At 35.1% G+C, this 15,087-nt stretch overlaps 1 protein-coding gene across 28 annotated transcripts in view; it reads left to right on the top strand.

Moving 5' to 3' along the window:
• TENM2 (teneurin transmembrane protein 2) overlaps window positions 1–15,087 on the top strand; it is a 1,469,731-nt gene that overhangs the window by 437,212 nt on the left and 1,017,432 nt on the right. Inside the window, exon 1 of one of the 28 annotated variants that reach the window (XM_080555522.1) lies at window positions 13,241–13,258. The exons of the other annotated variants lie outside the window; for them this stretch is intronic. The gene's annotated coding sequence lies outside the window, so the exon portion shown is untranslated. Of the gene's footprint in view, window positions 1–13,240; window positions 13,259–15,087 lie in introns of those variants that run through there. 28 annotated transcript variants of the gene reach the window in all.

Below are 15,087 nucleotides of genomic sequence, written 5' to 3'. Positions count from 1 at the left end.
TGCGTATGATTGTAACTTTTTCTTCTGGTGTATTTCATATTGTCAAGCACCTGGTAAAGTTGTAATGGTTGGAATAGAATGATCTTCTTTTAAATTCCCTTTGTATAATAATTGCATTGCCTTGTTTACCCTTCAAGTTCCTCTGTCTACCAGAAACCTTGATAGGAATCACTTGCATGCACTTGGACATTTTCTTTTTTGCACACCAAAGCAAAACAAGAAGTAGCACTGAAGTCTGTTAGCATTTATGGAAACATTTGTCAACAAAGAAAACTTGGATGGTGACATAACTTTTAAATGCAGCCTGCTGGGAAATTATCCAAGCTGGACAAAACCCAAGTTGGCCAGGATTTCAGTAAAGCTCTGAAAAAGCATTGTAAACAAGCAGTTCTGGAGCGTGTTTGCTTGTGACTGAGTTCAGCTAAAAGCTTTTTTTTTTTTTCTCTTGAAATTATTATTTTTTTTTCCAAATTGAATTTTTTATTTAGTTTTCTATGACCACTTTCACTATTTTTAATGTCTGTACCAGTATTCAAGACATTGGAGGGAAGCGTTGTATGTATTTATTTCTGAAGTTGAACCACCATAACTTAAAAGCAAGTAAGTGAAAGATGAGTCATGTAAGAGAAAAGCATACGAACAGGAAAGGATACAATAAATGAGAAGATGTCATCTTACTCATGATATATGTGTATCTATTGCCTTTCCTTTACCTAACCCTTCAGCTAGTACGTGTCACAATCTTAGCATGACTTGCAAGAGGAATACCAAGATTTGATCTTTTATATAAAATTTTGGGTCTAATAATGTAATTAGGTGTGTCTTAAAATGACAGATCATTTTCAAGTACTAGTGCGATTTCCAATCAGTACAGTAAAAAGAAAAAAATCTTATTTTTTGTACGGTTTAGGATGTCACCATGGTGTTTTTTTTTGTACTTCTGGTCAGATGGTACAACAAAAGAATCAGAAGGGATATATGTTTAGCTTGTATGAGCTAAAAAGAAATAAATTATCAGTTTTAAATAGCACCTTTGTTAATATATTGCAATTTTTACATGATAACCATGTTGAGAGGCAGGTGTACTTTTAAAAAATATTGGAGTGATTTCTTTTTTAGCAAAATGTCTTGCTGCAGGGGAACATCTTGGGAATTTTCACAATTTTTCAGAAGATCTGCAGACTTTCACCTGAATATATCTGCAGACTGATTATTTGTAGTTGTTCAAATGATATTGCAATTTCTCATTTATCAAAATCCAAATTGAAAATACATTTTCAATCAGATTTTCCACGCACATATTTCATATTTAAGTGCTGATAAAAGCAAAGGTTTGATATAACTGAGACTGAACAGTTTTCAAACACTGATACCTGCTTTTGCAGTCATGGTGCATTACAGCTTTAAAGGTTAATGTAAAAGCCTGACATGTCATGATGGAATTTATGAAATTTGAAAACTTTTTTCTCTTTCTGAGCACCTGGCAGCAACTTAAGCTTTAGATGTCTCTTTCAAATGTATTGGATATATATCTGATGACTTTCAAACTATTCAAAAATGATAACGAGTTTTCAATGAAATAGCGATAAGCAAGTGGGAGCAGAAAATCCTAAATGCATTTCAAAAATCTCTGGAATCTTATTATATCTGGGATACAATTCAGGTGGAAAAACAAGTACTTTCAAAAAGGATGACTGTAGTTCATGAGTTATCTTCATGAACTCAAGAGAACACTTATCCTCCCAGTCCTCAGTTGTTTCAAATTCAGTGTCCAGAGAACTGTCACTTCTGCTGTTTTCACCGTGAAACATTAAATAGGCATTGATTTAAAAAGTACAGGGTACTCATAATTTTTCAAATCATTGTGGTTTTCTTCAGAATAATGTCAAAACCAAAAATGTAAACTTTTTTGTTGTTGTTGTTGTTGAAAAGTAAAATTATGACAAAGTGACCAAGCGGTTTTATTTAACAAAGATTTCTCTTGAATTGACATACAGTGTCAGAAATTAACCCCTTTTCTGCAAGTCCATTTGTTCATTTAGGTTTAACTGTGCACAGAGGGACGCAGTAAGAAACATACACTGGAGTACAAAACGCTTATTTAGTCTGAGAGACAAAATAAGTAGCTAGGGTCACCAGGCTAGGAGGTTGAATGTGTTACATGGTCATGTGTTTGGAAGATTAGTCATCCGCTGCCCTTAGAACAGGTGAATCATTGCTGACAAATTGCTCTTTTTCAGTTATCTGCTTTTTTTTCTTATCATTTTATGCTCTTCATTGTGAGCATTTTTTATTTTTTGAGCAACTAAATATTCTTAGATATGCTTTTATTTTTAGTTCTTGTGTTTTTTGTCTTAAGTTCCCTTACATCGTGAACCTTCTCATAACTTAACAGCAGTCATCTTAGCACAAGTGTGTCAAGGTCGCAAGGCTGTGCTGCACCAACCTGGGCCTTCCTTTGCAGACAGCTGAATCCCTGGGTTGAGGGTTAGAAACATGCTTAATTGCTTTATCAGTTATAAGAGGGAAGATGTTTTTGCTTAAACATCTCAGGAGCAAGTTTTTTCATGGAACTTGTCTTATAATTTGGAGTAGTTCTCTGGACTCCCTTCCTCTCCAGCAAAGATAATGTTATGTTCAAAATACTTAAGCCAAATACACAAATATGGGAGAAGTAATTTTGTTTATTTTTCTCTCATAATTATGTCTTTTGTACAGCAGAGGGAAACAAAATGTTGGAAAGACAAATCAAAGTTTTCAGAATTGGCCTCTGACTTGGAAGGCTCACTTTCAAATAAGTTGCAGTACTTTCTGGCGTGTGCGATTTTGTTCTGTGCAGGACAATGGTAGGTGTCCGTTTATTGAAGTCTTTGCCAAATACATCTCCTTGGATTGACTTCTTGAGGTGAGTTTGAAAAAAGTGCTGATTAAGCATTTCATAAGTTTGTAGATTTAAGTTGGTTATAGCAAGTGAAAATATTGAAGGTACTTGCATTGTGTGTGTAAAAACAAAGCTACATATGAATTAGAAGGCTTGCACCTAAATGAATTCAGCTAAGCCAGCTGGAAAAAGTATTTAGTGTTAGGATTCCAGATCCCCATAACCAGCTGATGTTATCTTTCATAGAAATATCTTTGCTGCAGATGAACTGTTAGGGTGGATGAATGGAATTGAACGCATATCCAGAGACTGGACAGCGATCCTCATTCAGGTTCTTATTTAAGGACTCATTCAGATTTCAATGCTTTTACTGACTAGTAAAATACCATAAAACATTCTGCTAAATAGAAATGTTACCCAAGTGAAAGGTGTGACTGAATCAACAGTATGAAGAATTACCCTAATAATAATTAGGGTAATAATGTAATGTAATAATTAAGGAGTAATTGAAAGAAGCTTCTGAAGTGTTCAGTGCCAGGGATGCTTGGAATAAATCAAGATGCTCTTTGGCATTCTTATGCTGCTTAATGCTCTACATGATATATATTATTTCGGAATTTACAATCATTTGCAACAGGTTAAAACTTTCTCACAGATAGCATATAATTTGGTCCATGAACTTGACATAACAGCTTAGATTTCTGGAGTTCCTCTCACACCAAATTTGATCTTGTAAAAATTCACCTTCCTCCAAGGATATGGCTTCTTGAGACCAATTCTCATCCTGGTCAGCCATCAAAATTATTACTTTTCTAGGAGTTAACTGGCAATAGGAAAAAAATATATATTTTCATAGTGGCTGATTTAATAAGGACAATATTTCCCTTGAAATAGCATTTCAAGTGTTGACCAAGTCCAGGGTAATGAAAAGGGATGTTCACGGTTTTATTTTTCAGAGTGGAGGTGGGAGAGAACTGTGGAATCTGTGAGAATAAACACACTTTTGAAACTAGGGAGATATTTCTAACTAGTTAGATTTGTCTGAGTCTCACTTTTATCTACACGTCTTGGGCGTCATGAACGTGGGTTTTTTGATAATTGCTTTGTTGTTAGTCCTCTGACACTGAGTGACAGTACTTTTCTGTGCTTGACAGCCAAATCTATTGGTATACGACAGTCCTCATACACTGTGAGGTGTTTTCTTTCTGCCTGGTGACAGTAAGAGCTTCCAAGTTGACGGGGAGGGCTAAGACATCTTTACAAGTGAGAAGAAAGCTGAGAGAGGATGAGGAGGTTTTCTGTCAAAATAAAAGCATTCATTTAGTTCATCCTTTCTGCATAATGAAATAGACAGGAGATTTGATAGCTACATGTTAAAACATATTTTATTTATGTGTTGCTTATAGAGAATTTTATCACTAGCTCACTATCAGGGTCCTCATGACTTGTTTTTTTTTGCAGTAAATGGCTTTGTAGCAAGTAGTTTTCCATTAAGGTGATAGGTGGTGTGATGTAGCAAGTATATTTGCATGTAGAAGGTATTGTAGGATGCTCTAAGAACCTGTCTTCTCATTATTATTTTTTTCCCAAGAAATAATTAAGTAATGTAGAAGATGTATGTATTATGGGACTTTTTGTATTCATTTAATTAAAAAAAAAAAAAGGGGGGGGGGTGAGTTTGTGAGCTGTAAATGTCTTTGTGTCTCCATTGACTTGCTGCTTTCATTTAATGCTGTGGACCTTTTCACACTATGGAATAGTTGATTAGTCAAAATTGCTGTATTAAGTTAAATTCTTAGAAATTCAGTGGGTAGTCAGCAAAGTGATACCTACACAAATTCAGTGTTTGCAATATCTATGTGCATGATAATATTAACCAGTAAAAAACAAACAAGCAAACAAACAAACAACACCTTTGCAAAGCTTGTTCAGTTGGCATTTAATTGTCCAGCAGGAATAACTTCTCAAGGAATCTTAAGATGAGTGGCTTATGTGATCAAAAGTAGGTAGATTATTGTGGATGAATGTGGTTGAATACTGGGTATTTGTGCTGTTCCTGGATGTTCTGCTCGGATATTCATGGGAATATATCTCTACTGATTCATCTTTGCAACTGGATTCCATTGCATCAATATTTCATTTGTATTAGTCCCTTCTCTTCATGGTTATTCTCTCTTCCAGTCTAAATGCAAGAAGTTGGACATGTCGGGAAGACTGTCCACAGCTCCAATTATTGCTGGCCTCTAAGACCAAACGATATTTCTCAAATGTTGTCTGTGTCTGGTGGTATGCTCAAAGGTACGCTTAGTGATGTGCTTTTCATCAAGTAGTTCTGGTACTAATACCCTTAGTATTAGTCTAACTCCATGGCAGTGATGTGATCGTCTCTGTTCCAGAGTTAACTAATGAAGTACTGTTTATGGAGGAGATGGAATAAATAACAAGGACAGTTCACATTTTATTACCTTTTAATGAAGGCATTTCAGAAAAAAAAAGCCTGTATGTTTTTAGCCTGTTGTAATTCAGCAGTTTTGCAATGTTGCTGTCTGTAAAGGAATGATTTTCTGAAATTATTTCTATGATAAATCTATTTGTGTGTTTACAATAAGGCCTTGTAACATTGACTTTTTCTTGTCTGACTCAGTGCTATTGTTGTTCAGAGGCATGTAGCCTTTTAAAATTTTTGGTGCTAGCAACCTTAATAGAATATTGGTATTAATTTCATAGTACCGTTCTTAAGTCACTTGCATCAAGTATTCATGGGAGGCTTAGAGGTGTTGAGAAGAATTTTAAGCCAGACTTTTCTTTTGCATCATTTTCTAAGACCTGTTTTGGCCAAATTTTTCAAGAAATACTGAAATACTAATCTTAACTGGATTTAGAAAATATAACTAGTTCCAAACAAATGGCAGGTGATTTGAAAATTGGAGTTTAGGAGATATGTTTCTATATATGCTTGGTTCTTTGCCATTTAGAAACACCTGAAAACTCTGAAGTGCATGTGGACTTCAAATGAGAACATCCTTCACTGGCATCTTCAAGATCTTCCTCTGCTGCTTAAAAAATAAAAATAAAAAAAAAAAATTCAACTTCGAATGCTGTCAGCAGACAGGTTTAAAACAGGCTTAAATTTTTGTGGCTGTAAATTATGGAATTAAGTCCTCAGATTGAATCCTTCTAAACAATGTTGTGATTTAATCTTCTGTATCATTTCTGCCTGTTCCCAAGTAATTTTCAGTTGAAATGTAACATTTCATAAGACTTGAAAGCAAATCCTTTAGATGGTGTAATCTTTTCAGGTGATATGCTTAGTTGTTTTTGAAAACAAGAAATTAGTTCACTAACAGATTTTGAAAGTCCTGTTGAGAAGATTGTTTATTCTTAATATCCTTAGGATTCCTTAGGTTATATACAGGCTTAGGGGATTTCTGTGGAAAAATATGTGATTTCATCGATGCCACCTTAAACAAATTGGCTTATTCTTCTGTCTCTTGTTTTCATTAATTATGTAACACTGACATAAAGATTTGGAGCCTTGAAATGTCCAACACATTCTATCTTTGACAGGGTGGTTTAATTTTAATTGCATTTTAGGAAAGAAGTGGCCCTAAAGCATCTTGCATTATATCAATTATCTTGGTGGAAGAAACACACAAAATACATTTAATTATAGGTCATAACCTAGCAAATCATAAAAATCCTGTTCTGAAGTAAATTGTTGCCACTAATTAGCTTTCTTGTTTGCCAGTGCTAGAATAAATTCATATGATATCTTCCTAATATTGGCTATTTACAGAGATATAACTTATTTTTAGAAGAATTTAATCCAGAAGGCATCAAGTACTTAAGTCCATTCACTGAATAGTTTTATAATGCTAAAATATATGTAATATATTTTATGTCTATTTTCAGTAGTTTCAAACATAATATGCTGAGGTTGATTGTATTTTACTTTAAGTTGAATTCATATTTAACCTCACCTAAAATCCTGCAAGGAGTGTGCTGTTAAAAACATTATTTTATTTTGCATCAGGGTTTCCAAGCATTTCATGTAGTATTGTGGAGGTTTAGAAGTAACAAGATTGAGTCAGTTATTTAATTAGGAACTGAATGTTATAAGGCAGTATTTCGTATTGGGTATGAGACCTTTGATATAAAATCATTTCAACTTCATAGCAAGGCATATATAACACAAAATAAACAGCTAGTTTACACCAGTTGGAGGCAGTTTCTGTTCATATCAGTTGGAGAAAATTTTCAGTTCATATCTTAACAGAGATTGGTCCCAAGCCCAAGAGACTAGGTAAAACTGCGCTGCATGTGTCAGGGAGAGCGGTTTGGTAAACAGAAAATCCTAACCACTATTGATGAAGTTTTACTCACTTTATATGAATAGGGTTTATTCTGTCCCGTTTTCAGCACAGCAACTTTCAGAAAGGCTTTTTGTATTATTATATTGTATAATAGTAATATATAATATATATGTGGCTTACTATATGACCTGATTCTCCAACTGCTTAAGTGCAAATGAGAATTACTGATATAAAGCTGATATAAATGAAAGGCCATACATACAGTGCATTTAGGAAATGATGTTACGTTTATAAAAGTAAATGAATGCCCATTAGAAAGCAAAATAGTAAAATGTATGCTGATCAAAAGCTTGAACTGGCTAACTTTGGTCCCTCATTCCTGTGAGGTTATCAAAGTGCATCTCATGCTCTGTGCTTAACTTGTACTTACACTACATAACAACCAGAACTTAGCATTCAGATTTCATCAAATAATTATTTCATTAACCAGACATTCTATAATATTTTATTTGAATTGGTCTGTAAGTACTCGTGACTAATAAAATAGAGCTACACGGATTCTGTGTTATGCTAGAGTCGAATATAATGTAGCTGCAAGAAAGATGGTAGTGTTCAAGAATCCACCTGAGGAGTTTATATGGGGGTGCATTGTGGTCCTAACAGCAAACAATGAGGAGTATAGTTTTCACTTCATAGTTTTTAATTAGAAGATATTTGTAATAGTGTAATGAAAGGAAGCAAACACCTACTGTTTCTGTTTAGTAGAGTTTAATAAGTTGTCATTTCCGGCCTTCTTTTTCAGGATCTCTTATTCAAGAATAGTCACCAGCATTTACGCTAATTTATGAGATTACATGGGAGTTTGTTATAATTTAACTAGCAAGGTCGGGAGGATAGTCTGTTTCAATAGGGAAACTGTTAAAATAGCAACATAAATCCATAATAAAAAAAAAATGTTAATAAGAAATCAAACCTACTTTTCTCACTCCTCACTTTATGTTAAATAGGAATCAGAACATAGCGTATGATAAATTGGTTTTAACTTTTTTGTTACTGTGTCCTGAAGGTCAAAACAAGAAAGAGGATGAAAAGTTGAATAAATTGCTTTGTGAAGTAAAACACAGTGCAGGGACATCCCAGAGATAAATGTATATGCAACATTCTGGACTGGGCAATAGGTAATGGTAACATGACCTCCTTTTTAAAATTTGTAAAGCAGTTTAAATACAGGAAGCTTTGTTTGTTATAGCTCAAGAAGGGAATGTAAGTAGAGGCAGTGGGACTGAATTAATAGTTGTGTAGAAATTTGTGTCAGATCTGTAGAGACGTGGAGTACCCTTTTCAAATTAATGTATGTCTTTTAAAGTGCAGTAGTGTATATCCTGTAGTATACTCTTGATCTCTTTTATTTTCCAACGGCTGTTTGAGCTGTAAGCTCTATGAATCAGCTAGGCAACTTGTATAACAGAAATAAAATAACTACCTAATTCAGTATATAATAAAATCAAGCACAGTGTAGCCTGAGGCACAATGATAAAGTATTATCAGGTGCAGCTCACAGATATGAGAAAATATCTTTAGCCTAATAAAACATGTAGTCATAACTAATCCCTTCCAATCTCTGAGTGACAGTAAATACTTCATATCAGTTTCTTATGATGCACTTTTTAGTTTTCATTGGTGTTGCTGCAAATTCACATGAATTTATTTAAGATTAGTCTATGTTGGGCCTACTCTGTAAACTCAGGGGGATCAATGGAAACCATCTCATGTATTGAAACCTCTGTGCAGTTAGATGGTGACATGAGAAGAGGCCAAAAGTCCATCAAAATTCCGGAATGAAAGCACATGAGAGTCAAAAGAAGAAGAAGAACAAAATATTTACTGAAATAGGATCTTGCAGAAAATGCCTGTAATGGGAATTAAATGAAAACATAGGTTTGCTTCTGCAGTCCGTATTTACCATGTGGATTTTTGCCTCAGCAGTATTGGCAGTCTGTGCGATACAGAAGGCCACTGTTCATGATGGTTTGAAATGTTTCAGGGTAGTTCATTTTATTTTTAAAATAAAAATTGCTCAAAGCAGCCCAACTGTAGTCCTACTGAAGCTGGTAGAAGTTCCATAGGAGATGTTAAGTGGCTTAATATGCCAGTGCTGAATGCTTTTGTAAGATGACTGATAGTGCTTTAGCCTGGGTTTGAAAATAATCCAGGTTTTGTTGCTGAAATTTACTTTAGGGTTTATGAGCCAATATGCACTCAGTTTGAACTGTCCTCAAAATGTAGACTCTGCTTTTGTTCATAGATGAAATGATTTGAAATTCTGGGATTGAATCTGGTCTCTGTGTTTTGTTGTTTTGTTTTTCTGGTTTTGTTTTGTTTTTAAATATAAGATTTAACCTTAGGAAGTGTTTTATTTCATATTGTTTTCTTAAAGCTCCATGATTCATTGCTCTTAAAAGTAAGCTCTGTGTAAGCTGTAATCATCTTGCTATGACAGGAAGTGTAGCAAAGGGGAGTGGCCCTTGTTTGCTCCAAAGAGAAATTTGAAATACATGAGGTAAAATCTTTGTCAGCTAGAGCTCTGAAAAGGGTAAAGAGGAGTATTTCAAATACTCTAGCTAAATTTCTCACAGAAAACTGCTGTATAAATAATACAAATTCTGCCTTTGTACAGTTATTACTGCCATACCCATTGGTTGTTGAATCTAGAATTAGCATTTCCAACTTAATCCTGGTTCTGCTTATATGAATGTTCTAGATACTGCGGTGATTAAAATATTTATAAACACTTAAGGAAAGCTGATAGTAGAACAGAATCTAGAGGAGAATCTCAGAAACCATTCTGTTTCATAGTAGAAACAGGAGATGAGTTCAATATGTTTCTTGTAGAGCAAAGGAAGTGGAGAAGGGAAAGTTCAAGATGAGAAATTACAGGGCAGTGAACATGAAGAGATATATCATCCTTCGCAGGTTTACAGCTCTTTCCTTCGGAAAGAAATAAATGTTAACTCACATAGGGAATCCAATATAGAAGGTCTGGTAGGATCAGAAACAGATCAGAGACGCATCACCATCTTTAATATAGATAAAAACTGGAGGCATGATCAGTGCTGTTCTTTAAGCAACTTTTGGGGATTTGATGTCCAGAGACTGTTATCACTTCTGGAGTTTCTCAAGAGTCTAAATTTGTAGTTAAAATAAGTGATCAGACTATTATTTACCGCAATGTTTAGGAGATTTCCAGAATAGCATTACGGAGATACTATTGTAAGTTACACTGCCATAAGAAAATGATTGCAGGAGGAATGCATATGTATAGTTGATGGATTCTGAGTATCAGTGAAGGTACATTTACTCTTGGAACCAGTTAGATCATATAATGCTTCATTTATAATATTATAAAATAGTTCTGTTGCTAGGTGGAGCTAGGACTCATTAGGAAATGCACTGTTGGAAAGCCTGGAGGGGAGAAAGCACGGCAAAAGGTACATGTAGAAGTTATTCAACACATGTTTTAGTAATTGTATTTTTAATTAGGTAAGGGAAGGTGGTTAGAAACAGTATGTCAGTTGAAACATGAAAGCATGGGTAAGAAATCTTGTTTGATCCCAATGTGTTTGGAAAGCCTATTGTGTAATAGTAATGAAAACGGTAAGGGCTTGTCTGTTGACTACGTTTCAACCTTCCATACACAAAAACTAATTATACATTGAAAAAAATCTTTTGAGTTCTAGATTTAAAAATAAATACAATTTTATGGTGCTGACCTCACTTACATGTATATGGGGTAAGTGATCTGCTTGGACAAGAAAGCAGAGCAGTATTTTGGTATAAATTCATGAATCTTAGTGGGTACTAGCTTAGCTGAACTGGGCAGACTCCACCTTTCCCTGTAAAATGGGCTAAATAAAGTTACCGTAGGGAGTAGGTGGTAATACATGGGAGCTGATATATCTAGCTACATCTAGGTTAATTTTCATGTTTTATGTATTTGAAATCTTTCTCGTGGTCTGTAGCAAAGGCAATCGACAGCCCTATGTTGCACTGGATGCTACATACTGGAGACTGTAATAAAATAATTTCATATTTGTTGGTCTTTGGCAAAAAAGACCAGTCTCTTAAAATGTTGCTGCAGTGGTTCAGTGGAGTCTTGTTGAAAAATCATATGCAATTGTATCACTTATTCTACTCAGAGGTGAAATGGCTAACTGAAAAGTGCTAGAGATTATCCCATGGTGGGTTCTTCCACACATCACTGCTCCCTTCCCAAGTGAATTAAAGGTTAAACTAAAATCACTTTGAAAGTCTTTAAAATCTTTTTTTTTTAAAAAAAAAAAAGGAAAGGAAAAAAAAGAAAAGAAAAAGGCCAGACCTTCTCAGTAGCATATTCTAGATCAATATTAGAAAATTATTTAAGAAAAACATACTAAAGAAAGAGGAGAAATGCAGAGCCCTTCTCTGTATGAACATTTGTAGAGTATTAATAACAGGATACTGCTAGCAGTTTGAAGGACTCCACATCTTTAAAAATATGTGGACCATTTTGTTTTGTAGGTGTATGTGTTCAAAGCCACTGAGAAACTGTGTTAGATACAGGTAGGATTCAGAATTTGAAAAATAAAGGGACTTGAAAAATAATATCAAGTTTGTTTGACACAAGTAGATACACATTTGAAAGTGCTGTGAAACTAGGAATTATCTGACCTGGAGTACATGTCATTCAGAGAAGGCAAATGATAGCTTTAGAACAAAGCAAAGTATGCCTTTAATCAAAAGGGGAAAAAGTTTTGAATTATAAATTAGATTATGATAATCCAATCAGTTTCCAGATCATAATTCTGGTTGCGTTACGTATTGAAGATTTTGCGAGTCCTCCAAATGTGTTGTTATCACTGTTTATCCTCAGATTCACATCCTGTGTGGGCTGCAGAAAATCAATCCATTAGTGGTGGTAGGAGGATCTCAGGGACTGAGGCACTCAGTTATCTATTTGTTAATCATGCAAATAAATAAGGAAAGGCAGATGCCAGGATCTGTGGTTACCTAGATACCATGGTCATCGTCTCAGAAGTTTTTCATCTTTTATTAGTAGGCAAAAAGGGAATAACCATTTATTTTCTCCTCTTTATTACTAGCTGAGTGAAATTTCCAATTAACGCTTTTAGATGATCAAACATGGATCCCCTTTTTTACATCCTGCAAAATGTTAGTTTTATGGACAAGTTCACAAGATGGGTTGGATATTTCAACCAGCTTAGTTGTGAGTATTTTATCTTAAATGGCAGACAGTCCAAAATATTTTTTTTGAAACTGTTGATTGTGCATTTTAGATAACTTCACAGCATTTAAGTGTGAAGATGGTAAGCCCATGATCTGTGGGGAAAAACATGGAATACTCCAGCAAATCTCCAGTATGTATTTGTCATTTTGGATAGTTAGCACTCCGTTTTTTGTGCTGCAGTGAGACCCATAGGCTTCTTCAAAAAATATTCCTCTTACTATGTTATTGTCAGCACTGCATAAGAGAAACTTGAAATTTCAATTGAGATATCAGGGAAAGTGAAGTGGCAGCTGTCTCCAGTTGATTTTTGATCTCTGTGAGATTAGCAGTTGATGGTACTGAAGTCGTTAATAATATAGTGCAATGCATTAGATATGTTTGTTAAGCCCTGTTAGTACCTGCAATGCTGTCAAAGAATTTGTTCATGTTGTTAGTCCCTACTCAGGCTCTCCACATTGCACTTTGGTACCAGTGCAACTTGGTGTTGGAAATTTGTAAAGCAAGCTAAAACATCTGCAGAAAGATACCTCTTCCATGTCTACGTTTATCTATTTTCATTTCACTCTTTGCACCTGTGTGCACGATTAGCTCATCCTCTTTCTCTTGGAGATGTGTTAAATCAGCCCATTTCAGCCTGATGAGTGCAGAAAGCTGCAGCCCCTGATGACAGCAGCATCACAGTTCTGAGTTGGTGCTCACTGAGCATCCCTGGAGTTACCCCTCGCTCCTGGACAGCTTCAGGCTCACCATCTGCATTGGCTGCATAGTGCTGAGTGCTGGGTTAGTGCCCGTGCGGAGACTAATGCTTTCATTGTACTTGCTACTTGTGTGGAAGATTTTTCCTGTGTGGGTTGCAGGGGTGGATGGAGGAGGAATTTTCCACACATACTCCCCTCTTCCACGCAGCTTTAAGACCTTGCCAATTCTCATCAACATGATTCTGTCAAAGGTGAGAGGAACTAGGGGTTAAAAAATCTGAGGGAGATAGTTCCCCTCCCCCCAGAATAACACAGGCCAACAAAAAATGTGTACGTTGCTATTGAATATATTCAGTTATTTCATCCATAGGAATAGAACTGCTTTTCTTGCTGAAGAACGAGAGTTATATTTCTGATGGAGCCAAACCAAAAATGTTTTTACCTTATGGAAAGATGAATAAAAGAAAAAAAAACAACTCTAGGGATGAACAAAAAACCTAACACTAATTCCGTTCTGTGTTAGCCAGTTAATCATTAAAATAAATAAATGAATGAACGAATGAATGAATGAATGAATAAATAAAACACCGTGACAGAAACCATTGCTTGTTAGGAAACTGTAACCTGGCAGTCCTCCTCTTGTCTGCCCAGCCAAGGAGCTCTGACAGTGAAGTTTTCTTTACCAGTAAGCTGCTAATTGCCATTTGTCTTAACAGAAGAGTCATAAGATTAAGCCTCATTTTTAGATGTCAGAAACATAAAACATGCTATCACCTTCCTAATTTGTGAGATGTGAGGTTCCTCAAAAGTTGTATTTTTTGATCTTTCTGGTCTAATGCAACACCTAGAGAACACCTTAGCTGTTGTAATAGTGGAGAAACCAACACATTGTAAATATATTTATACTTGTAAGAATTCTGCCTGTTTGGTTGGAAACCTTTTTTTCAGAAGTCTAACTCTTCACTGCACTAGCAGTGGAGCTTAGAGGAGCCTGTCCTTTTTAACTTCAAAGCAGTACACAGCTAACAATTCAATGCGGGTGTGTGTGCGGGTGTTTTTTTTTGGTTGGGTGGGTTTGGGTTTGGTTTTTGTTTTAAACAAATGTCCTATTGAGAGCTTGGATGAATACTGCTTTCACTGTTTGTTTGTTGCCAGCTGCTGTACAGGATATGTATGTGGATAATTGCTTTGTACTTTCAGCAACTAATTTGAAGTACTTAACAGAAGGCACCAGGCATTGCATTTCCATGGCTTCTGTGTTTGCCTTTCTCCTGATGTTCTATATTCTTTCTCCCAAAGTAAAGAGTAAGAGATGCTTCTCTTTGACAAGATAGTCTTCAAGAGAGTATCTAGACAATTCTGGAAAATTTTGAAATATGAGATGATTAACTTTCTGGAGGTTTTGCACTTGTGTATGACAGCGGGCAAGAAACAATGTATAGAATTTTGAAAATCAGGAGAAAATAAGGTCTCTGAAAAGCATGGAAAAATTGAGGATAATATAAAATTACAGTTTTGTATTAAGTCTATAATTGTATACATATTTTTAAAAGGGAGGTTGTTACAATATTATAGAGCAAATAATGAAGACATTTGAACTTCAATGGTCACATGGCCTATTGTGCAAAAAAGTAACCACCAGAGAATTTTTTTATTGTTAATGTATATTAATTGTTAAGTAAATGTATGCCTTTTTTTTCATGCAGATTAGGGTATGCAAATACTTGCATCTTCTCATGTGAATACATTTGTTTGAACTGAACAATATAGTGGTCTGGGCAATTTTTATGCTATGGAATAGTGGGGACAGGGAAAAAAAATATGAGTTTCAGGTTTCAACCTCAGGCAAATGAAACACTCAAAACAGTCAAATATAATTTATAGAAATTTTTATTAAAAAAAAAAAAAGGA

Source organism: Anser brachyrhynchus (assembly GCF_964034855.1).
Source record: "Anser brachyrhynchus genome assembly, chromosome: 14".
Lineage (NCBI taxonomy): Eukaryota > Metazoa > Chordata > Aves > Anseriformes > Anatidae > Anser > Anser brachyrhynchus.
This window is presented reverse-complemented; position numbering and strand designations above follow the sequence as displayed.